Source organism: Chrysemys picta, chromosome 15 (genome assembly GCF_011386835.1).
Source record: "Chrysemys picta bellii isolate R12L10 chromosome 15, ASM1138683v2, whole genome shotgun sequence".
Taxonomy (NCBI): Eukaryota; Metazoa; Chordata; order Testudines; family Emydidae; genus Chrysemys; species Chrysemys picta.
Genome location: NC_088805.1, coordinates 8,508,346 through 8,534,478, shown reverse-complemented (window position 1 = coordinate 8,534,478; position 26,133 = coordinate 8,508,346). Strand labels below are relative to the sequence as shown.

Below are 26,133 nucleotides of genomic sequence, written 5' to 3'. Positions count from 1 at the left end.
GTTTGTAAACTCTAACCTTTGCTATTCTAGGAAAAAAGTGCTTTGATTGTGTTGCAATTTTCCAATCTCAGTTCATATATTAGATGGTCTACTAAGGGAAGTGGGAACATGGAAGCAAATTATAAATACTGAGCTCAGAGCTTTCCATTGAGAATGTATGTAGAGGAAAGTAGAATTTATATTGAAGCAGAGAAAGAAATGTTAAAACAGCTACCTAGACAGATTATTTTATAGCAAAATTAAGTATAAATCAGGTAATGTTAAATTTACACTGCTGTAATATGGGCCTCACGTCTTTTAGCATGTTAACTTAAGGCATGAGTTGAGGATTACTAAATATTGTTTTGGAGTTTAGTTACTCTGAACTTTGCAGTGCTGAATATATTTAAGCTTTTTCAAATGTTCTATTATGAAGGCCTATTGGTACTTGTAATTTGGTTACTAATATTTTTGTTACAAGGCATAATTTTGTAATGTTTAAAAATGAAAGTGGGACGCTGGAGGTTTTAACCTATTTTTTTTTATATAGAAAATGTGTAGACTGTCCAATACAGGGACTATCATTTTTTCCCTTTTATCCAGGGAATCTGCTGGACACTCAGGCTTGAAAATGCTCTGCTTTCCTACTGTTTCCTAATATGAAGCTGGCAAGGAGGTTTTTTTTTCATTATTTGCTGCACTGCTCACTGAAATTAAATGCTGTTTCTTGCTATTTAACATAGTATAATTTTGAATATGGCATCTCCTCATTGTTGCAGCTGGCTATCCTATCACAGCAATTTACTAAACTTTCTCATTACCTAGATGAGGATGTTTCTGCATGTGATGATAGTTCATACTTAACAAAATATTTGCCAAGTATTTGACAGGCCTGGATACATGACCCTCATAGTGTATTGCACTGTTATGAGGCCAAGATGTAATGGGTATAAGATAAGAACACAGTCATCTTGAGCACAAACTAGAGGAACATTTATAAGATTTACAAAAACATTTAGCATTTTACACCTCTTAAAAGCACTCTCATAGATTGCTCTGACAAATGACTTTCATGAATTTGAGAGGGCACAATGTGGGTGGAACCTATTGTTGCTGGTTTGCTGCCTAGGCATCTTTAATTTTTGGCTGACCTGTCCACCCACCCCACCTTGCAGGAGGCACCTTGTGACTCTCTTTTGCTTTTAACTTTTTTTCTGTAATTTTGTGCCTATGTTGTCTTTGCGTCTGTCCTGGAAAATAGCCCTTAAACCCAAAATTGGGATTGTATGGGCTGTGATAACCAGATAGTGTTTGCAGAGTGGGTGGGTCTCTGGCCTTACAAAGCCAGGGGCAAGATCCGCTGGATATACTTATTCTTTAATTCAGTGGCTCTGGCATACTGTATAAATACTGTAAAGAGTTTCTGGATGATATTCCAGTTTATAAAATGGAGTAGCCGCAGTAAAGGTAAGAGGCCTGTACTACTGGCCTTTAGACGAGGAAGGTGAAATCTGTCTTCCCTGCATTTAATCCACTAAGAACACGGTTATGGCAGGCTTTACACTGGTGAAGTGTCACTTATATTGATTACAATTATTATAATCAAACTTTCTGATGTATTTAAATATTTTGGATATTATTGGTAATTTTATATTCAAATTAGATTTTTTTCTGGTATCATTGGTGGGTGGAGACCGTCTTTATTAAACATTTGTGAAGAGAACATTGAAGTATTCTGACAGTTCTTATATCTTGAAAAAATAAAGTTAACAGTTAGGAAAATACTTTGAGTACTGAATTTTTGGCAAGTACCAGAAAGCACAGTGTGTACTGGACTGTAAATATTACAGTGTTAGCACAAATTATCTGATGTAAAAAGCACGTTTTTGTTGTAAACATTGGCTGGTTCAGCAGGTTGTTGGTTTTACAGAAGTGCACTAAACAGTACCTATTGCACTAGAGTAATATTAAATATTTGTCTTTCAGAGTGTGTTGTCGCCAAAAAAAATAGAAGTTGTTGAATGTAGGTAACAAATGAACTGAACTGTTTTATTTCTGTGTTGAAAAGACACACAGACCTTCTAGTTTTTATATATCCTGGTTTGGATTAGTATATTTTTTTGTTTATAAGAATTCTTTATTTTATTCAAGGAATAATATTAAAGTGTCCTTCTGTAAATTTTTGACTTGTTTTTAAATCAGCTATAATTTCTCTTCAGCTTAAATGCTATGTTCATTTTAGCACTGGCACTCTGCTGTGTATGATATTGAAGTGTTTCAAGTGACTGTAATCATAACAGTAATGGGAAAAGTAGCAACTTAAGTAAACATTTTCCAGAAGCATAAAGCAGTGTGTAAAGTTTAAATATTTCCAAAATTTAAGTGTTTTTTATACAGAACACTTGCAATCTATTGAATGAAAAGTTTGTATTTTTGTAGTGTATTGTCTTAGTCATAATTTTGTGACTGTGCTTTAATGTCTTAGATATGTGGATATATAATAGTGTACACAAATATAGATGTATATTTGTGAATAGACCCATAATATATTATGTCATAATCAAAATGTACAGTGTTCTCACTATATAATATGATTCATATATTTTAAAATTGTTTTAAACCTTGTCTACCCCTTCCCTAACTCTTCCTTTGTCTGTTATCTTCATTTTCTATACTTGTCTGATGTACAATACAAATTGTTTGGATCATTTTTTTTTTTTGACTGCATCTTTTTATCTTGTAGCATGCCATGCTAAATTATGACACTATATACATACTATCCAATCTAATATGTGCTTTTATATATACATGTGTGATGAGTAACCATATTTCTGTCAGGCATTTTGATTAATTTAGTGTTAGGATGATAGTATCTGAGCTCTCTGTGATATATAAATGTATGGAATACCACATTACATTAATATGATGTAAATACTGATGTCTATTGGTTGAAAAGGGAAAATATAATTGTATTGTTATTCTTAATGAATATTATAAATGTCTTGTAATTAAAAAAAATCTGAAAATACACAGCCTCTGTGAAGTTTGCGTTTTGCCATGAAAAACTATTTTTGGGGGAAAAGTAGCTTGTAATAAGTATAGACTATATGTCTTTATATAATGTTTTCACCCCTCAATATTACACAATTAAAAGCATTTGTGGACTATATATGATCCAGCTTCATCATATTCTTGTTTGCAGAACCATGTCTGTTGGAAAGTAAATAAGGAAGTCAGAGTATTAAAGTTCTGGTGGAGCAGTAGTTTTAATTTTCATTTTGCTGGGATTTATAGCAGTAATCTTTCTTCATTTTGTCCACTATGTCAAGATACATAGTAATTCCTCTAGAAAGGACATTAAGAAAGACCTGTATGCCAATAATGTCAATATCTCATTTCATTATGCTGTTGTAGGTTGTTTCGTGAATTCAGTCAGATTTCATCCCATACCAATAAAAGAGAGCTGGAAGAATTTTTGGGGGGGGGATGTTCATTACCAGTGAAGTGCATCTGATGACATGTAACTCTTTCCTAGGGAAGATGAAGTGGTAGCTGTAGCCATTTCGTTCTCAAAGTCCTGTGCCATGTAGCATAGCTTTTCCTTGATATCGTGGATGCTTTCTCTTCTAGCTGTAGTGACAAAGGAGCCACTATGTTTAGTGACAATCTTCATAGATAGGCACATTGGGACAGTTTTTTAAAGGTTTTTTAAAGACCCCTAAAGAAGCAGATAAACATTTAGTGGGATTTTCAAAAATGCAATTTTGAAAATACCACTAGGTGTCTAAATACCTTAAAATCTGGCCAGTTATAGATAACACCAGCTCTTGAATCCAGTACAGTACAAGTAATACAGCCTGAAGCATACAAAGTACTGCTTGAATTGCAACATAGAAAGCTGGGAGTTTAAAAGTTTCAAACATTAATTGTGTCGTGGTCTGCCTGGGAATTCAGAGGAGCGTCAGTTAACAAAGTAGGCTGTTCCTCAGGCACAACGTGAAACTCATTGGAGAAGGTGTGATACTATTTTTTCCCCCATGTCTTCTCAGTGTGTAAAAATGCCATCTTCAATAAGATATTATAAAGTAAGAATACCTGTTTTTGGTCTGGGCTTCATCACTTACATAGGAATCTTTATGCCCTATACCAACCAGGATACCATGGTCATATGGGAGTCCTATAGTAGATGGGGGTACTGCCGTTGGAGCATCATCACCAGCAAAACTTGCATTCACAAGACCCAGAACCATTATTACAGCCTAGAGAAGCAGTTTGTCTTCACACATGGTAGCTATTTCTTCTTTTAGACGTAGAAAGAGATGGCTGCTTAGATATGTGAGAGGTGGCTGCTGCTGCTCTTGGGTGTTTAGTTTAGTGAATTGTTATACTTGTCCTCTCCCTTCTTCTTCTTCTTCTTCTTCTTCGAGTGCTTGCTCATGTCCATTCCATTGTAGGTGTGTGTGCTCGCCACATGCCCCAGTGCTGGAAGTTTTTCCCTCAGTGATATCCATAGGGGGCTGGCTCTCGCACCCTCTGGAGTGGCGTGTGTATGCACCAGTATAAGGGGCGCCACTGGCTCCCCCCCTCCCTCAGTTCCTTCTTACCGTGAGTGGCCATGCTGGAATGTCTCCTTGCCTCGTCAAGCTTTCCTATCTTAACTTTGCCTAGTAGCGAATTTGTTGTATATAGTTTTTAAAAGTTGTATAGTTAATAGTTCATTAGTGTTAAGTTAGAATTAGTTAGTCCCGTATGGGACTTAGCCTAGGGAAGGACATGCCCCAGTCCCTGGGCTTCAAGCTTTGTGACTGCTGCAAAAAAACCTATGCCAGTCAGGGATCCCCACAGAAGCTGCCTGAAGTGTTTAAGGGAAATCCATCTGAGTGACAAGTATCGCATTTTCAAGATCTTCAGGCTGCGGACCAAAAAGGAGCAGGACACCTGTCTTTGAGTGCTCCTTATAGAGTCTGCCCTTGTACCGGCCTCGGAGCTGATGAGATCCGATTCTGCTCCAGACACCACGTTCTCGGTACAAAGTGCGCCGCCGGCACCGTCCTCTGACTGGCGTCCATCTCCATCCCCGGTACTGACTAAAAAGCAAAGAAAGGCTGGGAGAAGCCGTTCTCCTGCATCCCATAAAGGCAGGGAGAGAGTCAGAGGAGAGCAAAGATCTGCACAGGGAAGCTCTTCCACTCCAGACGGTGGCCAGGCTCCAGCTCCAGCTCCCGTTGAGTTGTTGAGCCCACCTCCAGACCCGCCTGCCACCCCAGGAAATGGCAGAGGCAGTCTGCACCTGGCAGTGCCATCCACGCCGGAGGCCTTTTAGGCCGCTACGGACTTGTCTCTTCTAGTGAAGCATATGCTGGCCAGTGAGGTGCCCGGTTTGAGGGGTAAACCTGCCCTGGGACCCTTCCAGCGGTCTCCATCAATGCGGCACCACTCCCCGCTGCAGGGAGTGTCCCGCCAGCACTCACCTGAACAGCGCCACCAGCCCCTGGATGTGGTTCGGCTTACCTGTCAGAGTTCCCAGTATCGGTCCCCAGATCTAGGCAGTGTTCCTCGGGGTTCCGCTGTCGATCACTGGCGGTCTGGTGCAGACCTGCAGAGGTGTGTCACCAGAGCTCTGGTGCTGGGAGCATCCGAGTCGGTCTCCCAGTCCTTGGCACCGCTCCGGAGGAGTGAGATGCTGATCTCCGGAGCCCTGTCACTGCTCTCCGGAATATGGGTGTGGATCACCATGAGCACATGGACGGTCTCCGAGATGTCAATCCTCTTGCTCCCGTTCTCGGTCTACCGAGCAGCACTGCTCTCTTAGCGTGGGGTGTTGATTGCTGGGGTACCATCACTGATCCGCCAAACGCCACCGGCGGTCACCGGAGTTGTGGCACGATAGCCATTGTTTCAGTACAGGTCCTCAATGGAGGTCCACGGAGAGAGCCAACGGGAACGTGGTAGACAGGCAGCCTTGGTACCATCCTGGTCCCCCAGACAAGTCTCTACCTCCTTGGGCTTTGACAGCAAGGAGGAAGACCTGCAAGCCCAGGCCACCCACTGGGGACATTAGTCTTTTCCTCTGGGCCACCAGTGACTGCATGGCCCCAACCTCACCTCACTCCGCCTCACAGCTTGGATGTTGCATGGTTGAATCCAGAGGAACAAGCCTGCTCTGGTCAGGTACAGCAGGTTCTCTTGGAGAGCAGAAAGCCTTCCACCAGAGTAACTTACCTGACAAAGTGGAAGTGTTTCTCCCGCTGGGTAGCGAAGTGGAGTATCTCCCTGACCCAGTTGTCTCTCTAGTCCATTCTGGATTACCTGCTTCACTTAAAGCGGCAGGGCCTCGCCGTCTGTTCGATCAAGGTGGCGGCCTATATCAGCCTTCCATCCTTGTGTTCAGGGTAGATCTGTATTCTCTCATGACGATTAGGTTCCTGAAAGGCTTTGAAAGACTCTTTCCGCCGGTCTGGGACCTGGTCCCCCAATGGGACCTCAACCTGGCCCTCGCCAAGCTCACGGGCTTACACTTTGACCCTTTGGCTTCTTGTTCCTGTAATTGTCTTTTTTCCACCAAAGTTTGAGAAAGTTGTGTAAATCTTCATCGATTTATTATTTTTCCCCATAGTTGGTGCTCTAGGCCAGTGATACTCAATTAGATCTACCCGCGGGCCAATTTGAGAATTTTATGATGACGCCATTTGTGCAGAAGGCTGACAAAAATTTTAAAAAAACGTCAATTGCCACTAAATAAAGACCTTGCTTGCAATATAAGTATTAGTGGTTCTATCTTTTAACAAAGTTTATAAATATTATTACCTGTGTTTTTGGCAATCCTGGCAGGCTTCGTGAAGAGTGGTTTGTAGGAGGTCAGGGCAAGGCGTATTCACTGGTGAAGATGCTCATCTGTTAGGCGATCGTGGTGTTTTTTTTATAATGTTCATGATATAAAATCCAGATTCACAGAGGTCTGTGGATCCAAACGTCATTAAAAGATAGATGGCTAGATTCTGGATATTCTGAAACTGGTCAACATATTGAGTCCAGAAATCACAAATTCCCACATCTCTGGATTTTGCCTTCAAGACATCTAAAATCTGGAGCCTTACAGTTTCTAATTGAAAGGCACCTTCATCAGTTGAATAAAGAATGTTCTTTGCTTCAGAAGGGCCAGGTCCATTGGCTGAGACAACAAACAGATCATGAACAAATAAAAGCAAATTCTTTGGAATTTTAAAATTCTCAAATCACATTTTAAAGTTTTCGATCAGATTGTTTAGGAATTCTTGCATTGTCTTCAGCAAAGTTTCATCTGTAACAACAACACAGTGTGGGAAAGTATAACATCTTTCCTGTTAAGTCTGTCTGAAAGATTTAAAGATTCCACTGAAAGGCACACACTTTTTCAAACAGATCCCCGACACTGCTTTCCCGACCTTGGAACTGCAACCTGAGGAAATTCAAGTGACCAGTAATACGCCACCTTATCTTAAAGCAAACTTTGCACCCTCGATAATCTGTATGTTATTCCCTGATAACCAGAAACTTCTATGCTCAAACTCTGTTCACAATTTTTTTTAACATCATCTTAATAAAATTTTAAAATTTGCACAGAAAAGCTACCTGTAACATAGAGGAGATATCATTCATACATTCCAGGATCTCTCAAGCCTTGTTGGTCTTGTGGTTTGAAAGAAATTCTTTTGTTTCTTTTTGAAGTGCACAAACCCTCTTTAACAAATGCCTCCTACTTAACCAGTTTCAGAGTAGCAGCCGTGTTAGTCTGTATCCGCAAAAAGAAGAACAGGAGGACTTGTGGCACCTTAGAGACTAACAAATTTATTAGAGCATAAGCTTTCGTGGACTACAGCCCACTTCTTCGGATGCATATAGAATGGAACATATATTGAGGAGATATCTCCTCAATATATGTTCCATTCTATATGCATCCGAAGAAGTGGGCTGTAGTCCACGAAAGCTTATGCTCTAATAAATTTGTTAGTCTCTAAGGTGCCACAAGTCCTCCTGTTCTTCTTTCTACTTAACCAGTGAATTTTGTTGTGCTGCAACAGATCAGTGTATTCAGCTGAAATGTCTTGTTGAAGAGTTATAAAAGGATGATGATGATGATGAAAGCTAGAAATTGAGCATATGTAGGTTGCTAATCTCATCACAATACCCACTGGTTTTTTTAAAGTCCCCAGACAGCTTACTGCACAGGACGGTCTGTTGAATGATGCAATGAAGTGTATTTAATGAAGGGTGTATTGCTGCCATGGATGGACCTCTGTCTGTAACATGAACGTTTACTTTATGCAGATCTATACCATTTTTTTCAAAAAAGCCTTTTATCTTTTCAAAAATGATCTCTCCTGTGGTGTAGGTTTCTAATGGTATTTCGTACAAAAATTCTTCCCTGAAAATTTCACCATTGTAAAATCTAACAAACAGCATTATTGGGCAGCATCACTTAAATCACTTGATTCGTCCACTGCAAGAGACACACATTTGGCATTTTTAAAATCGGAAGGCAGTTCTGACAAACGATCTTCGTAAATTATCTCCAGTTTTCGCACTGCTGTGGAATCCGACAAAGGGGAACTTGCTTCATACTGTTCACAATGTCATCTTTGTTTTTATCTCTGGCAAAAAGTTCTTCCAGCATTTCCAGCGTGCACTCCTTCACAAGCTCAGCATCCAGGAAAGGCTTTTTCTTTTTAGCTAGTACCAACATTATCCAAAGAGAAGTAGCTATTGCTTTTTCCTGTACAGTCACTGATGTAAGAATGATATTTGAAGTGTGCTATCAAGACTTTGGATTTTCAGTTTTGTCTTGTCTTGCAACACTGCCAGGGAGGATAGGCCGTATTGAAGTTACTATGCTTTGATTCAAAGTGGCGCCTCATGTTGATGACCTTACAGGTGGATACAGTGGTTTGGTATATTAAAGACAAATATTTTGCTTTTAAATGAGGGGCATAATAAAAAGAAAATCCGCTGTCCAATTTGGGTTAAAAGCTCAGTTTTCGCTGTTGACTTTGTGATGTTTACTCCCACTCACTTTCATTTTTGGTTCCATTTCTATCATTAATGAAAAAAATTGGTGGTGTCCTAGCTGAATCGTAGACCATGCTATTGCAGGAACTTAAGATCCAGTGAGCTTCATTTGTGCTGGGGCTTACCAGAGCTGAGCCCCGGCACCTCTTTCATTACAAATTAAGCACTGCCAGTAAGTAAGTTACTTAATAAGGAAGTCATAGGCAAATGATAGGCAGCGCATCACTTTTTGTGAATTTAATTATAAACAGTTTTTTAAGTTGAGCTGGAGGGCCACACATGAAGCCTTGGTGGGCCACATTTGGCCCGCAGACCTCCTATTGAGTATATCTGCTCTAGGCTCTTCCTAATTCATGCAAATAGATTCTTGGTTGTTTCTGTTCCCTTTCTAACCTTTAAAGGCAAGCTTAATTTCAGTACAATGAAGTCAGTCAGATCTGTATATAGAGTGAATGATGGTGACAGATTTTCCTGTAAGACAGCTGAGGAAGAGGAACATGTAATATCCATGCCCATTATCATATGTGAGTAAAATTAACACACATTCAGTTTCTGAAGCAGGCATTAATCTTGTAATGCCCATCCATGGCAACTTTTTTTTTTGTGGGTGAAGGAAATTAATTAATTTTTTTAACATTAACAGCCCTTAAATGATCAAAACAGTTTTTCTCCTTTCCTCTCCAAATGGTTTTGGTTAGTGTTTTAAAATAAATGTTTCCTTTTAGGAAGTATGCATGCATTTATTTAAGTATTTGAAAGATTGTGCAAGTTTTAACATGCTAAGAAAACACTGTGTAATGCTAGAAGAAATGAGGTAATGTACTATAATTATGATAAAACTTTACTGTGTAGTTCAATCTGGTGGCCTAAGAGTGACACCCTGCACTGTTATGCAGGAAACTGTTTCTGTCACCAGTCCTTGTTCCCCGGACTGGGATGCTGTGAAGGTAGAATGCTCTGCAAACAGAGGGGATGAAAGTAGAGAAGGCAGCTCCTTGTGGATCTTACCAGTTACCTCACCTGTCAACTAAAAGAAGCAAGTCTTCAGAGGAAATTCTTTCCTGAGCTGAAAGAATATTGTTTGTGATGCAAGGTCTTAGGGGTGAGAGTATAAGACCAACATTGGAGAGAAATGTAAACTCTTCAACCCTTCCACAAATCTTCTCTTATGGCTTGCTTTCTCTTGAATGCTTATTTTCTTGAGCATGTGATATACTTGCACTCTCCTTGGGAAAATGTTTAAAACAAGAAATACTTTGAGATGTTAATTGTCTGTTCAGTCTAATTACTTCCTTTTTACATGAACTTGAACAACACAATCCAGGATTCTGCTCAGGGGAAAAAAAATAAACCTCTCTTGAGCATTGAACAATGTGAGGGGATGTGCATATACTGTGAACTTTTTTTGCACAGGTATTGCAAACTCATTTTGGTGTGGTTTTTTTAAAGCACGTATTGTGACAACTGCTGTCTGGTCATTCTATGAATCAGTGCATTTTTGCACAGAATTGGTTTTTAACTGGGTCCTCACTATAAGAGCACATTGAAACAAGAAACAGATTAATTTTAATTTTTTGTTGTTGTGGACATGATAAGAACTTACTGGCAGCAGTTTATGCTGTAGTTATTATTTAAGTTGGATCATTGGTATATTTGGAACTTTGTACCCAGGAGTGTTGCTTACGTCAGTAAGGAGTATCTAAAGCTGTATGATTTAAATTCCTTAATTCTTTGTCATTTTTTTATTGACTTTGATATTCTGAGAAAAAATGAAATGTTACATTGTAGTTACCTTTTAAACACAAATTTTGATTATATTTGTTATAGATTACATGAAAACGCTTAAAGAAAAGTAATAGCAGGTAGTATGAAAGGTTTTGGAAGTGAAAACGCCTAAGGTAGTTTCGTGCTAGGGAACACATTCTGAGATCCAAACAGCAGGGAACATGCAAAATATGGATATTTTTGCTACAGAATACTCCTTCATGTTTTGATACTGTAAGTGTCATTGGAGTGTGTGGTTTGCTGGTCTAAAGTATGTATATAGAAATACTGTACTCAAAGCTGTGACAAATCCAAAGAGCCTATGATTCTGCAAAATAGCTGGGCTGTTCAGCAAAACTGCAGACAGCTGTTCATTTCTATTACTGCAAATGTCTTGACAAAACTGAGAAGAATATAATTTTTTCTTTGTTATTTTAGGGCGGTAGGATCTGATGTTCATACTAGCCTGTAAGTCATTGGGCCATTGAAATTATATACAAATATGTAGAGGAATGGGACGTTTTTCACTTAACCACTTTTCAACTTTTTTCTAAGCATTATTTAGTGTATAATGAGGATGTAGCAGGATGCTTTTTATTTTTCAGGTTAGCTGTCCTGATTGCCATAGCAACAGCTCTGAAGAGAAATTGCTTAAATGTAATGGCACATCAAGTAGTTGTTTCAGAGCACAAATCTTGTGATTTGGAGACTGCAAATGGATTTTGATTTCAGAATGAAAATAATTTCCTTCATATGCACCCCTTTATTGATATGAGTTTGTTTTTCATAAGGCACTTGCAGTTTTAGGAATTACATTACACGCCTATCATTTTAGGTATTTTGCCTTTTGCTATATATGTGCAGCTGTACATATATAAATTAGTTTACTCTATGCTAGGACTTAAACCCTTCAGTCCTTTCATTGAGAGTTATGGCTAAGAAAGGACTGTAGGATTTTTACCCAGATTTGTTTTGATGCTCACTTTTTGTGTTATACAAAATGAACAAATGATACTGGGTCATAGAAACAGAAAAAGTAAATAATAGGTATATCTCTCTATATTTATTATCTCATATAACTGGAAGGGACCCTGAAAGGTAATCGCGACCAGCCCCCTGCCTTCACTAGCAGGACCAAGTACTGATTTTGCCCCAGATCCCTAAGTGGCCCCCTCAAGGATTGAACTCACAACCCTGGGTTTAGCAGGCCAATGCTCAAACCACTGAGCTATCCCTCCCTAAAAGTATGTGGTCTTACTTGCAGACAGAAGCTGTATTTACAGAGCCCTTATAAATATTTAGTTTTTTCCTATTTCACTTCTGCTATTGAACATCATAGCCAAGAGTACTACTCTGAAGGTACAGACAGAAAGAAGGGGTCCATTAGCTGCAGCAAGTAGAAGCACCGAGAGACTGGCTGGTGGTATTCTTGATTTTTTGTTGTCCTGTCTGACATTCATAAAAGCTCCCGATAAATACTTTGAAGTAGAGTCTATTTTTGTACTTCGTTAGACCTTTCTCAGCTATAAAAGCATAAGTACTATCTCTGATGTTTTCAGTGCATCTTTTGCTAAAGGTTTTATTGCCACCATGATTTACCCACAACTGCCTGTAGTTCTGTTGAATTGCAAATCTATTTAGGTTATGCAGTAAGTGGCAATTTCAGTCCTCTCAAAGAGAACTGATTTGGATAAAAATAAATCTAAATCTTAAAGATCTGATGAACAGGGAGGAATTGAAACTTCACAAAAGAATGAAACAGAAGCAGTCTCCTCTATATAGTAGAGAAACAGGCATGGGAATCCTAAAAACTGGAATCAGAGATAAATGAGAATAAGCTTTTGTAACATGAGCATGTTGTGCCTTTGTGAATGTGTATGTATGTACACACATGTATGAAAGAAAATACATAAATGTGGTATATTGAATTTCAAGTGTCCATTCTAAAATAGCTCTTACAAAATGTGCCGATATAACTGATGCTGTTAGAGTTACTGTGAAAGCTTTATAACTCTTTATTAGGCAGGAATCTGCCCTTCTGGCAGGATCTCTCTTTCAGTGGAAATTATTTTAAACCTTCAAGAGATGCTATTGCTGCATCCAAGTTTTTCTTTCTGAATTGCATAACACGTTTGAATGTCTAACCTTATGTGTGTAATCTAGATAGAAGTGTGTATAAAATTATATTTTAAATTAGCATAATAAAAGATTGCTTAGAGTTGCTTCCTTTTATATGAAACTTCCTGATACACTCCTTAAGATTTCCAGCCAGGTCCATGGCAACCAGTTCAATAGCCAGAAGACCGCTGTGAATACATATTTGGAAAGTAGCTTTCCAACCAGATCCTCATGTGACTTCATTCATGTATTCCGAATTTAAAAATAACCAGTAACTGAAGTCTCTGGGGGAAAAAAAATTAGTTTCTACCTTATATAGAAAACCAAATTAGAGAGTTTTAGGCCTTACAGCGAAGAGAAATTTCTTTTGTGGCCTTTATTCTTCCACACAACCAAGAAGAGATTCTGGATTTGGAAGAGGAAAATGGAATCATAATTGTAAAGGAGAAAAATGTAGAAGTGACTGTTGCAATCAGTCTTTCCATTAACAAAACTTAAGGTGCTTCCTTGAATTCTGTTAAAGACGAGAACATGGCACATGTTACTATCATCTCTAAATTTAAGGGTAATTTACAATATAAAGAATTAAGGTGAAAATTCCACATACCGACCTCTTCATTTTGAAACAAGAGACAAAGAAGTTAGCACAATATCAACATGTTGTAAGGCTGGACAGAATATTGATGATGTGAGTCGGTATTAGTGAGGTAGTCTCATTTAGGTTACGCGATAATCCAAGGGAAATGCTCTGTCAGAGAGAATTACGGTCATATTGATTAAAGCAACAGAGGGTCCTGTGGCACCTTTAAGACTAACAGAAGTATTGGGAGCATAAGCTTTCGTGGGTAAGAACCTCACTTCTTCAGATGCAAGGTCATATTGATTGACACTGACCTGAAGGACTTGGTGCACAATAATGTATCTTCTTAATAGTGGACAACACAATGGTATACATAAATAGAAGAACAAGGCCTGCTGGTCTGCACACAGACCTTAATTTTCACACAACAGACAGAGAAAAACATGCACCTCAAGGGCACACAAAACGTTACCATAGTATTTGGCACTTTCCAATAATTAACCATCACCATAGAAAAGCTGATAAGTAAATTATTAGAGCATATTAATTGGGCAGAAAGGAAATGCATCAGCTAGATAACTTGGTCTTTCAAATTCATATACTCAGGATTTGAACACATGTAGATATATTGACATCAAAACATAATTGCAAGAAATAGCTCTTTTAAAGACAAAATTAATATATCAGTGTTATCAGTGGATGCATTATAGCAAGCATATTCAGAACTAGAATTTACTTTAATTTCCACCCATCATTTCACTGGTAGCAAAAGGTATTCAGAAAAAAAGAGTGGAAAAAAAGTAACAGACGTTCTTCAAGTAGTGTCCCTCTGGGTGCTCCACTTCAGGTGTGCACGCTCCCCATGCACCTTTGGTAGATTTTTGGTAGCAAAATCTGTTTGGCCCATGCATGCACTCCAGATATCCTCATGCCCTATACCAAGAATATATAGACTAATCCACCCTCAGTTCCTTCTCAGCTGCACTTCGGCCTGAGACAGAGTGTCAAGTGTGTCCACTTTATTTCTAGGCATAGTTACCTTCAGATATAGTTGTTCTGTTTTGTTGGTAATATTTAGTTTTGGGGTGGGGGGTCTGTTTGTTTTCCCGCTCTTTTTACTTTCCCTGCTTGAGGGGTTATTCTGGACATCAACACTTCTGGGCTATGCCAGGCTTTAAGCTTCCAGGAAGCCACCCCAGTCAGAAGGGAAAACTCACAGTGCCTTTATTGCTTGGGAGACATCCATATGCAGCCGAAGTGTAAGAGCTGCATCTCCTTTAAAAGCAGATCTCGGAAAAACAGAAAAATAAATTTTAGATTGATGATAGAGTGAGTCCTGAATCCGGCCTCTGACCCAAGCTCAGGTAAAACCCCCTTACACTGACCAAGCACATATATTGCCCCGTCTACCTCCCGGTCTTGGTCACTGAGAGCCTCTAGGGACATGGCTGCAGGTACCCCATCTGCTTCCAGGTCTCAGTCACTGAGCCCTTAAAGGGATACAACATGTACTTCTGCATCCACAGTACTGAGAGCTTTGCACAGCAGTACTATGGATACTGACAAGAGTAGCCGGAGTGTTAAGTCTACAACTAAGACATCTTGGTCACCGATAGAAACAAATGTTCCATACACCTCAGGTCCCAAAGAGAATGTTATGGAGGTTCTGAGTGACTCCAGTACCGTGAGGTCCTCTAAGAGCCATTTTGCTGCTAAACGGGGTTCAATACTGAAACCCACATTGGCATTGTGTGGTCATGTACATTCTAGCAGATGGTCCACTTCAAAGAAATCTACTCCATCAGATGCTTCTGTATTTTTGGTGTCCCCGACTACTATGTCAGTACTATCTGAGCCTGGACATACTTATTTAAAATGTTCAGTGTCTTCAGTGTCTGGTAGGATGGTCTAGCAATGTAGTTCCTGGACAGAAACAACTGCTTCTGCTTGGAAGTGAGCCTAACAGTTGGTCATTCAAGTGGAGGTTTTTAAGGTCAGGGGGTTGGACTAGATGACCTCCTGGGGTCCGTTCCAACCCTGATATTCTATGATTCTATCCCACTTGCCCATTTAATCACAACCCTGGAAGTATAGTAAGCACAGACCAATTTGGCAGCACAGAGTTCTAACCAGCTCTAACACTAGTTCATCTGAAGCTGCAGTATCGATTAGGTTCCAGTGTCTGGACTTGTTTTTACATATATTTTTAGGGAAACCTGTTGAAAATTGAGTCTAAGCAAAATGTTTGCAAAAATGGCTCTGGTCACTGAAGCTTTTTCTACATTGTGACCCTGAACAATTTTAACAATGGTCCAGAGGAACAGGTATTATGAACCAGTTTCAATTTGTGTATTTTCCTAGTTAAAGACAAGACTACTTCATAGCTTTGTAGCAGTCTTTTTGCCTCCCTAAACCCAAAGCCTCTAATAAACAATGAAAGTAGAAATGCTTCTAGATTGAAGTAACATGTCTGTCTCCTTAATAGCGAGACTAAACCCTCTTCCTTCTCATCCACTAGCCAGTGCTTGAGAGTGAATGCTTGAGTTTCAGATAAGAAACAGGTACTGTTTGAGGAGAGATGGAATCAGAGGAAGCATCACTAGGTCTTCATACCACATCTTGTTAGATAAGTCTGGAAATACTGAAATTGTCTCAGCATTGGCATTTTTCCATTTCAGTACAGTCTGGTGAGAAGGCAGTATGTGGAAATCTTGTCCCATGGAGTAAAGAATGTGTCCATGTTATATTCTGGGATCTTGGTACCTCCTATTGAGACTGGAATGTGGTAATTACTTCTAGAAGTAAACAGATACATGTATGACTGTCTGCATCTGCTGATATGCAGGCAAGCAGATGGGAATTATAGTTTCCATTATAGCCCCTTGTTTTTAGTTCATAACTTTCTGACACTTTCATCTGTGGGGCTGAAATTTTCCAGACCATATGTCTGCCCAAACACGCTTTCTGTTTTTGTAAGGAAAGTTTGCGCAAAGCCTTCTCATTTAAAAAAAAAGAAGAAAGAAAAGAAAAGATATTTCACCAAGTTTAACAGTATAAAACAAAGTTTGTACCTTCCATGTGATAGGCTTGTGTAGTTTGCATATGTCTTTCTACCCACGTCATCGGGGGCTATTCTGGTGTCCCTCTGCTTGCTCACAGAAGATAGTATAGTAGAGTTGTCCAATTAAATTAGTACTGCATACTGGGATGAAAAAAAGGTCAAATGCTATAAGGATCTCCGCTGTCTGTCTTCTTTCAAGAATGTTGACATGGTGGTAGAGGTTTTTCAAAACAGGCCTCTTCCCTTTAAACAGATTAGGACAGGGAGGTAAAATCCAGCCTAACAGTACTCTCGGAGATTACCTGCAGCAGACTTTTTTGGCCCCAAATTGTGTATAGATGTTACCACTGGTTCAGCTCAATCAATGATAGGCATGGTAGTGTAGTCAAAACTCACTCCAGGCTGTTGAAGGCAGCAGCATGTCATCTAGCCCTGTACAGAGCAGAATTACATCACACAAGGGCTTACAGTGTCAGTGGCTGCTGGTGTCTTGTTTACATGATAGTGGATTTGCACCACTGCTGTCAGTGAAGGGAAATTTGGGGCAAAAAAGCCTAGAGTAGCTTCATCATAGAGAAGTACATCATAACAACCATCCAATTTTGAACCTGAAATTTATGAACCCTGGAAGTTTATTAATTGCTTGTAAATTTTATTATACATGTTTCATGAAATACCTTGAATTTTAAATTCAACCTTATATTTTTTTTATCTTCTAATAATTTTGACTTTAAGAGAATAGATTCTTAGAATTCACCTTTTCTTTGTACAGTATCAAACTAAAATAGTGTTATTGAAATGGGAATATCTTAATAAAGAAATGCGTTTGAGCATAGACATTGATTATTCACAAGAAGTATTTTAAAACAATTTTTTTTTTAAAGTTTGAGACATGGCTCCATCAATTTCTTGGAATCCAAAGTGATGGGTCCTGTGGGTTGCTGCACTATCCTACAGTTTGTCTCAGAGATTTGTAGACCTTTTAGATTGATGACATTATAATTTCATTTGGGGAATCAAACTCTAAAGCCAGTCCTTTAGTTAATACACATTTAACAAACTGTATAATCACTCAAAATTTGTAATTTCTGATAACAAAAACACTTCTGTAACATAAACATATTTAAAATGGTGAAATTACTGTGTTGAAGGGGGAATCTGTTCACCATCTTTCATTACTTTACTCGACAGCTAGAGATCTCCAAAAAGATGCAACATAATTATTCCTTTGTGTATGTATATTTAATATCAGAGGCATGCATGTGCATACAAATACATGCGCACACAGTCTACATTTAATTGTGTAATACTCATAAATCACTTATCAACTGTTTCAGACTATAATCGTAGGAATCTTACTCATCTTATGTGTTACAAAAAACACAGCCAAATTATGGAAAATGTATATGTTGCTTTTAGGAACATGACTTTTTGATTCTTTCTGACACATGAATTTGCATAGAGCCAAAGAGGAGTAAACTAACCCAACTGCTTTAAATTACAGTCAGCATGTTGTCTCATAGGATTGGATTAAACCTAGTTTAAGCAGCTTTAGTGCCAGCATTGGAATAACAAATGTGACATGACCTGGCATTTGAAAAGCCATTATAAAGAAATTTCACCTACATTAACTTTGGTTCACTGATACCACCTTGAACTGACATCTTTAATAAACATACTTGTTTATGGGAACTGGTAGATTATCCATTTGACTAATATAGGGAATTCATTTGGAATTTTTTTTTTAATTTGATGAATAGCCCTCCTTCCCTAATCTGTTCTTTTTTTTTTAATGTTTGGTTGGGCTTTCTTTGAATATTTATTACCCGAATGAAGAAGTTAATATGCAGAAGTATGCAGATTTAGTTTCTGTACAGATTGTAGCCACTTCAACATGGTGCATGTGTGAGAGGGAGGAAGGGAGGGTGAATTTTGTTAAAATACAGTGTGTGACTCATTGACAACACATCATGAATTTTGTATGTGTATTTCAGATTATGGGCCTGAGGAGCTGTGGGGAGGTGATGCTATTGGTAGTAACCAAGAATTGGGGGTGAGAGGATGGCTTCTGAGAGAATATGAGGAGCTCAGTTTTGGTTGCTGACAGAATATCAACGAGGAGATATTGGTGACAACCTGAGATGTGGATTTGGATGGAGGAACATAGATTAGCAGTAGCAATGTGGATTTGTGATTTATTGGCATAACAGAGGTAATCAAAGCTGTGATAGTAAATAAGATCATCTGTTGAGAGTGCATAGAGGGGAGGATAAGAGGGGTTTGGTTCCGAACCCTGTGGGATGCTTACTGAAAAGGGGTGGGAACTGGAATATTTGGCATAAGGCCCTTGTTCATTGGTCCTACATCTGACTATTGAAAGTGTGATTCATGTTTCTTTAAAACATTGGAAACTACTTCCTTTTTGTTTTTGCCTGCGAAAGATTGTTTTTAGTAATGTCAGCAAATGGAAATAGTCTCGTAAGAACACTAGTGTGTTATTTCTTCTTGCATTGTAAGGTTGTCCTAAGAACAACTTCAGAACTCATATTTTAGGGAACAGTTTTAATACAGTTCATAATTACTGAGATGTTGCTTTACATTTATCTCAGTTGAGGAACAGTCGAACACCCAAATGGTATCTAATGTTTATAAAAACCATAAATATTCACATAGAAAGGATTCAGACCTGCAGAAATTTTAACTCCCCTGGTTCAGATATAAAAGAGAACTAAACATCCAGCTCTATGTCCCCATAGTAAAATGTGACATCACTGTTTTTTCTTGGTGTGAGTCATACAAGTCACTTGCAGAAGTCTAAATATTGTTAATACTGATAACTGCAGAGCAGCTTGTTGGGTGTGAATCGATATTTTTTTAAAATAATGTAATTATAAAAGTGACATAGCCACTTGGTGAAAATACTTTATTGGAAAGAATTTTCCAGGCTAGTCAGTTAATCCTATTATCCAGTCCTGTGCCCAAGTTTTTTTCTTTGATGATTGTCTGAATGTTTTTGCCTATTTCGAACTGGAGTCCACTCCAGACTGCGTAAAGACTTGATGGAAAAAGGAAATAAACATATTTTGCAAGTCTCAGTTACTAATTTCAGAGCAATGTTAAAATTGATATTCGATTAACCAAGAGGCTGCCATCTAAGTGTTTGTTTTCAAGGCATATTGAAAAATGGGTTCCTTTTCTCCTGCAAAACACCTATTTGCAATACAGTTTTTATGGCATATTTATATTTTGAAGAACTCAAACTTGATAACTGATGGGTTTAAAAAATTATAGTAACACTAATTTTACTATGGAGATCAATTTTTAAGTGGTGTCATGGATTACTCTCCATTTAATATATTAAATATGAAGGAACCACTCAATACCAGACTTGTACATTATAAAAGCCTGATGGCTAGTAGCCTCTGAAGCAGTTGTAGCTCTTGGTATTTACAGATGTTGCTGCAGTTTTAAAGTGTGGCTTTTGAACATGATTAAAAAAGCAAATCTTCCATTACACATTACACTGAAGTATTTCAAGAAAGATGAATGTTTAGTGGCCAATGTAGTTTCATAGCAGTGTTGGGCAACCTGTAAGTTGCATGCAACCCATCAGGGTAATACGCTGGTGGGCTACGAGACAGTGTTTACATTGACAGTCCTCAGGCACTGCCGCCCGCAGCGCCCATGGGCTGCGGTTTACCGTTCTCAGCCAATGGGAGCTGCGGCAAGCTCCACCCCTTCCCTATTTACCCCCTGTATGTCATCCAGTCAGATAGCCATATCTAATACGTAATAGTCACAATATTCAAAATTCCTACACAGGCAACTTTAGAAGTCCTTTGTAGTTCTGCTGGGTTGTACCAGAGTGATGGAGGCTGTTAGAGCTCTCCATGGGCCACTTTTCTAATTAGCCAGATAGTAGGGTTACCATACGTCCGGATTTTCCCGGACATGTCCGGCTTTTGGGGGCTCAAATCCCCGTCCGGGGGGAAATCCCCAAAAGCCGGGCATGTCCGGGAAAATCGGGAGGTCAGCCGGGCCCGCGGGGAGCCCGGTCGGCCGGGCCGGCGGGGAGCCGGGTCGGCCGGGTCGGCCGGGGCCGGGAGCCGGGGGGTGCGCCGGGCCGCCGGGGGCCGGCAGTGCTGGGCGGGCCGGGGGTGGTCGGCCGGGGCTGGCACCCCAGGGCCCGAGCTGACCCAGGCTGGAAACGCCGGGGGGCCAGCCTGGGCCGCGCCTCCTCCCCCCACACCCCCCTTACCTGCTTCAGGCTTCCCGCGAATCAAATATTCGCGGGAAGCAGGGGAGGGGGCGGAGACTTTGGGGAGAGGGCGGGGTTGGGCGGGGGTGTGTGTGGGCGGGGCTGGGGCGGGGCCGGGGGCCGTGGAGTGTCCTCCATTTGGAGGCACAAAATATGGTAACCCTACCAGATAGGGTTCAGATGGAAACAAGTGCCAACACCTTGGCTCATTTGTAGGTCTTCAGCAAGCCGAAATAGGTTTGTCACTTCTGGTGCCAAGCCACATTCTTCTTGCTGTCTTCTTGACAAGCCAAAATGTTAGACTAATGTTGTTATGAAGTAAGCACATGATTTTAGATGAGTAAAACCTTTGTCTGTTCAGAAGTAACTTTCAGTATACTTCACTCAATGTATTAATGGGGAGGTCAACAGACATTCAATGAGTTTTATTTGGACCTCTTTAACGGGCATTAAACAGTTGGAGCAGTATTTCTTTTCATTTGAGAAAGTAGTGTAAAAAGCCAAAGGAGCAGTGTTTTGTGTTTCTGATCACTCTTCTCAGATTTTAATAGAACTTTCTGATTTAAATATAGCATTGTCACATTTGTATCTCCTCATCAGTCAAACAGCATTGGCCTGCTAAACCCAGGGTTGTGAGTTCAATTCTTGAGGGGGCCATTTAGGGATCTGGGGCAAAAATCTGTCAGGGACGATACTTGGTCCTGCTGTGAAGGCAGGGGACTGGACTCGATGACCTTTCAAGGTCCCTTCCAGTTCTATGAGATAGGTATATCTCCATATTAAACTGAATAGAAATCCTGCAAAGTAGAGAGATCCAGTTTGAAGGGTTTCAGAGTAACAGCCGTGTTAGTCTGTATCCGCAAAAAGAAGAACAGGAGTACTTGTGGGCTGTAGTCCACGAAAGCTTATGCTCTAATAAATTTGTTAGTCTCTAAGGTGCCACAAGTACTCCTGTTCTTCTTTTTTTAGTTTGAAGGGTATGTATGTTGTTTTTGTATATTCTGTTGTGTGGACTGGGTTTATTTCTATGAAACTGAACTTACCAGGAGGCTGTATTGTCCTCTGTAAATGTGACTTGAGTTTGATAAATGGCACACAGTTCCTTAAGACTTGTTTTTTAAAGCTAACTTGGCTTTTTTAAACTTTTTTCAAATTCTCATCTTTCAACTGATTTTTAAAGCCATTTATATTAGTTCCTCTTTTAAAAGTGTTTGATTCTATTTCTGGAAAAGATAAAATATTGATGCATACATGCTAATTCATGTAGATTTGTATAATGTTAATTTCCCCAATATTTTCAGTAAATGTGTAGAGGAGATAATGGATAGTGTAAAACACCAGTGTTTGCTGTCAAACTAGTTATTTTTTACCAACTTCTGGTATCATGTACATGAAAACCAGATCTTAGAACGCTAACCTGCTAATTCTTAAATATTAGAATTTCCATTAAACAATAACGAAGGTAAGATTTTGGCATGGATATTTTTAGTAAAAGTCATGGATGGGATACTGGCAATAAACAATAAATCACGGAAGTGTATACACACTAATGCAGTCTTCACTACATTAGTACTGAAGCCGAAGTCTAAGCCCTGCCCCCTGGGCAGAATTACTGGAATTTTCAAGAAGTTGCGGAGATCTTGTAAAATCACGGACTTCTTGACAGATTCGTAGCCTTAACAATAACTTGTGTTTTAATTCAGTAAAATAACAACACATGGTAGAATGCTGACAGTTGTAAGGTAAATATATTTTTTACTTCTTGCAATGAGTGGGGTAAATCATAAGATCATATATTTTCTTATTTGGTGTATGTACGCACACTTAATTTGCCACTTATGAGGCTTTCAGTAATTACTCACCTTAGGGAAATTAAATGTATTGCAACTGCATATATTCATACTGCTATGGTAAGAGTTGTCACCCTTGCTGTTGTGAAACACTAGTTCCTTATTTTCAAGCTTTTGTAAAGTGGCTGTTAAAATTTGCAGAGGTGCAAGGGGGCTACAGATTTCAGTGCAGGATTTTTTTTTAAATGAGAAGGAAAAATATCTTGGTCTGTTGTTTCAGTGAAATAGAAGATTTATTTCTAGAACACTCCCACTTGTTTTTAAATCCCTTCACTATAGAAGCATAATTTGCAGGGAAGGATTTGGGGGGAGGGAGACAAAATGTGGAAGGCAAATTGAACCTCCCTGTTTTAAGCCTAGGTCATCCTTTGATCAAAGAACGGGGAAATGCAGTTGCATACACTGGTAAGGAGATGCCTTCACGTGTGGACTTTGTGTCTTGGACTCTTCTGTATTTCTTACCACTATTGGGTGCTGTTACTCTTCTTTCCTGTGATGGTCTGGTTTTATTGCTTGCTGGGCTTACCCTAATGGCTGTAAAAGGTGGTGGTGAGGCTCTTAAATCAATGTTTTCCTGCAAAATGTGCTTTTCTTGTATGCATGCGCTTGTACTGCTTTTTTAAATTTATTTATTTATTTATTTATTTATTGCAGTTGAGGTTTCTATATAGATGTTTTGTAGTAACGGTTCCTTTTCTGCCTAGCTCACAATTGGCTTGCTGTTGAAGTCCTTACCCAAACTAAACTTCCACTGAACTTGATGACTGTTCATAATGTGATTAAGGATTTAAGGATTTGGGCCCATTGTCTATATCACAGAGAGATGTAGTCCTGAAGAGAGACATTCATGGAGTGAATTATAGCTCAGCTGTTAGCATTATTTCTGTGATTTCCTAGCAGTTTCTAATAATAGAGTTGCTTGGAACTGTTTGATCACTTCAGTTCTCTGAAGAGTACTCTCAATTTTAGGGATTTATCACTTTGGGGAGATTTTTAAGACTAGAAAGTGATAATATCAAGCCAAATTCAGGGCTTTCTAAGAATTTTCTATTTTTATTCTCCCATTTTTTTTTAAAACAGATGCTATACTTACTGTCTTTTTTTATTATTGTCTTCTATCCTCCCCCTTCCACTGCTAGACTCGTATGGCTCCTGCTGTATCTCTCTTAATTTTAAGTGAATTGTTACTCACTATATACATATCTACAGTTGGCCTTTGTTGAAAGCTGAACATGTAATCAGGACAGCATAACAGAGAGGGAGCCTCATATATGTCCTCAACTTGTAAACAGGACTGGCTGATACTATACATTTTTGGGATTAAAAAAAACCCATTAACTGTAACTTTATCATGCAGATTAGGAATCAAACATTTCAAATTACAGTGAGTGCTAAATTCTTTCCTCAGTCCACATCCATGCAAATCAATTCTATGGGTATAATAAGTGAGGGCAGTATTTGGACTAATGTTGCTGCTGCTTTTTATAAAAATATTATCGTTTAACGTTTGTATTGTGATAGTGCCTAATATCCCAAGTCACAGACTAGGACCCCATTGTGCAAGGATTGTACAAACCCCTAACAAAAAGACAATCCCTGCATCAGGGGTTACAGTCTGTGTAAATTATAGTCTGTGTAAATTACTTTTTAATTATATTACATTACAATAACTGTATGTAAATCGTAGGCGTAAAAATTAAGGACTTACTGTGTGTATTTTTAATTAATAAAAGCAATTAGGAACATTCTGTAAGTTACTTAAAGGGGTTCACTCAAAATAACTAAAACTTTTTGTCCTTGTGGAAGTGGGAAGGAGCTATCTGCACATTGCAAACTCACCCTCGCCATTCACAGGAGTAGCTCCATAGGGGTAAGGGATGGAGATGAAAGGGGGATTGGAGCAAGAAAATGACTGCACTCTTCAGCACCATCTGCTATGTGCTTCCCACTCACCACCATTCTAGCTTTCCACAAGAAATCTGAGGATATCAGTGCAGTTCAGAGCTATATTAGCTCCTTCTGGGTCTCTCTTGTGGCTGCTACTGAACAGTTGCAGGGGGATTCAGTCAGTGGCAATACAGCTTTTGCTGTTGCCAGGATAAATAGGAAGGGCAGCAGTATTCATGCAGGGGCCATCCAGATGGATGACCCCTGACTACAGATCGGAAAGATTCTTGTCCCTTGTTGATTTGTGAATTTGGAGGACAGTGAACTCTCTAAACTCTGTAGACCTCAAACGTATCTCCTTTATGAGACGCTCTTCAGTAGACTCCAGCAAGAGAACATCTAAGTAAATACGTATACCTGCGCATGCAGCATCCCAGATACACCGTCTTTTCCTTTTCCTCTCTGTGTAAAAAGCCCTTTTTGCTTTAACCAACTCAAGTTTGAAATGCAATTAAAAGGTACGAGTCTGAAGAACTTTGTTCCCAAGTGTTAGCCAACTTATATTGTTGATTTAAAATGATCACTGAAATATTGTTCTATGTTCTTATTTTACAAATAGATGTGATGTAATGTAAATGTGTATAATTTGTCGTCCATTATTGAGTATCCTAAAAGTCTTGTGGAATTTAAGTAAATGGTGGTCTCAGTTTCTACAAAGGGAAAATCCCAACTGTAACCTGCACGTGGAATAGGATGGTAACACTAACCGAGTGGCATATATGACTTGGAGGAGACCGAATGTGGTATAAGCAATCAACTCTAAAATGTGCCAACAACTAATTGGGCAGAGAAGCATTTAAAGAAAGGTAACTTTTGCCCTGAGAGCAGGAAATGGCTCTCAGATTCGTGTGGGTCAGGCTTGGAAGCTCTGAATGGAAACCACTGCAGCATCAGCAAAGTGGGGCTGCGCAAGCAGGCAACTTAACTCCTAGGTTCTTTTTGTATCATGGATTCTTTGTAAAAGAGAAGGAGAGCTTTAGAAATCAACTGGCAGAGTTGGTGGTTATGTTTGGGTTAACATCTTGTTAGTGGTCGGTGGTGAGTTAAACTGTCAGGTTAAGGGAGCCTAGTAAAAAGAAAGGTGGGTAAATTTGGCTTTGGTAAAAAGTGTAGAAGGAGAGAAGTGTGGTGTTTTGTTTAAAGGGTTTTCAGTGGTGAATAAGATGGTTTGAAAAAGGAGAATCCCACATGGTTACGTACTACAGTGAAAAAAGTAAAGCCCAGGTGGATTATACTTTGATAGGAAGCGAACATATGAAAATGGTGCAAGACTTAAAGGTTATAGCGAGCGAATATGTGGCAGAAGAACATAAGGTATTAATAGCTTAAAATCTGGCTGTAACCTGAGAAAACAGGAAAGAGATGAAATTAAGGAAGAAATTGTGTTGGTGATTATGTAGGAGGGGAGAAAGTAAGAGTTTTGCCAAAAAGTCAAGGAAAGGTTTTCATGTGTGAAGACAGTGGAGGAAGAATGGAGGGAGTTTAAAGCATGCTTTTTTTAAGACACTGGAGGTACAATGGCAGAATAAGT

At 39.2% G+C, this 26,133-nt stretch overlaps 1 protein-coding gene and 2 pseudogenes across 2 annotated transcripts in view; 1 reads left to right on the top strand and 2 right to left on the bottom strand.

Annotated features, from left to right (window-relative positions):
* Positions 1–26,133, top strand: part of MED13L (mediator complex subunit 13L) — a 396,084-nt gene that overhangs the window by 69,588 nt on the left and 300,363 nt on the right. The window lies entirely within an intron of this gene.
* On the bottom strand, positions 3,127–3,676 carry LOC135972085 (actin, alpha cardiac muscle 1-like; annotated as a pseudogene).
* On the bottom strand, positions 3,730–8,701 carry LOC101941785 (actin-like; annotated as a pseudogene).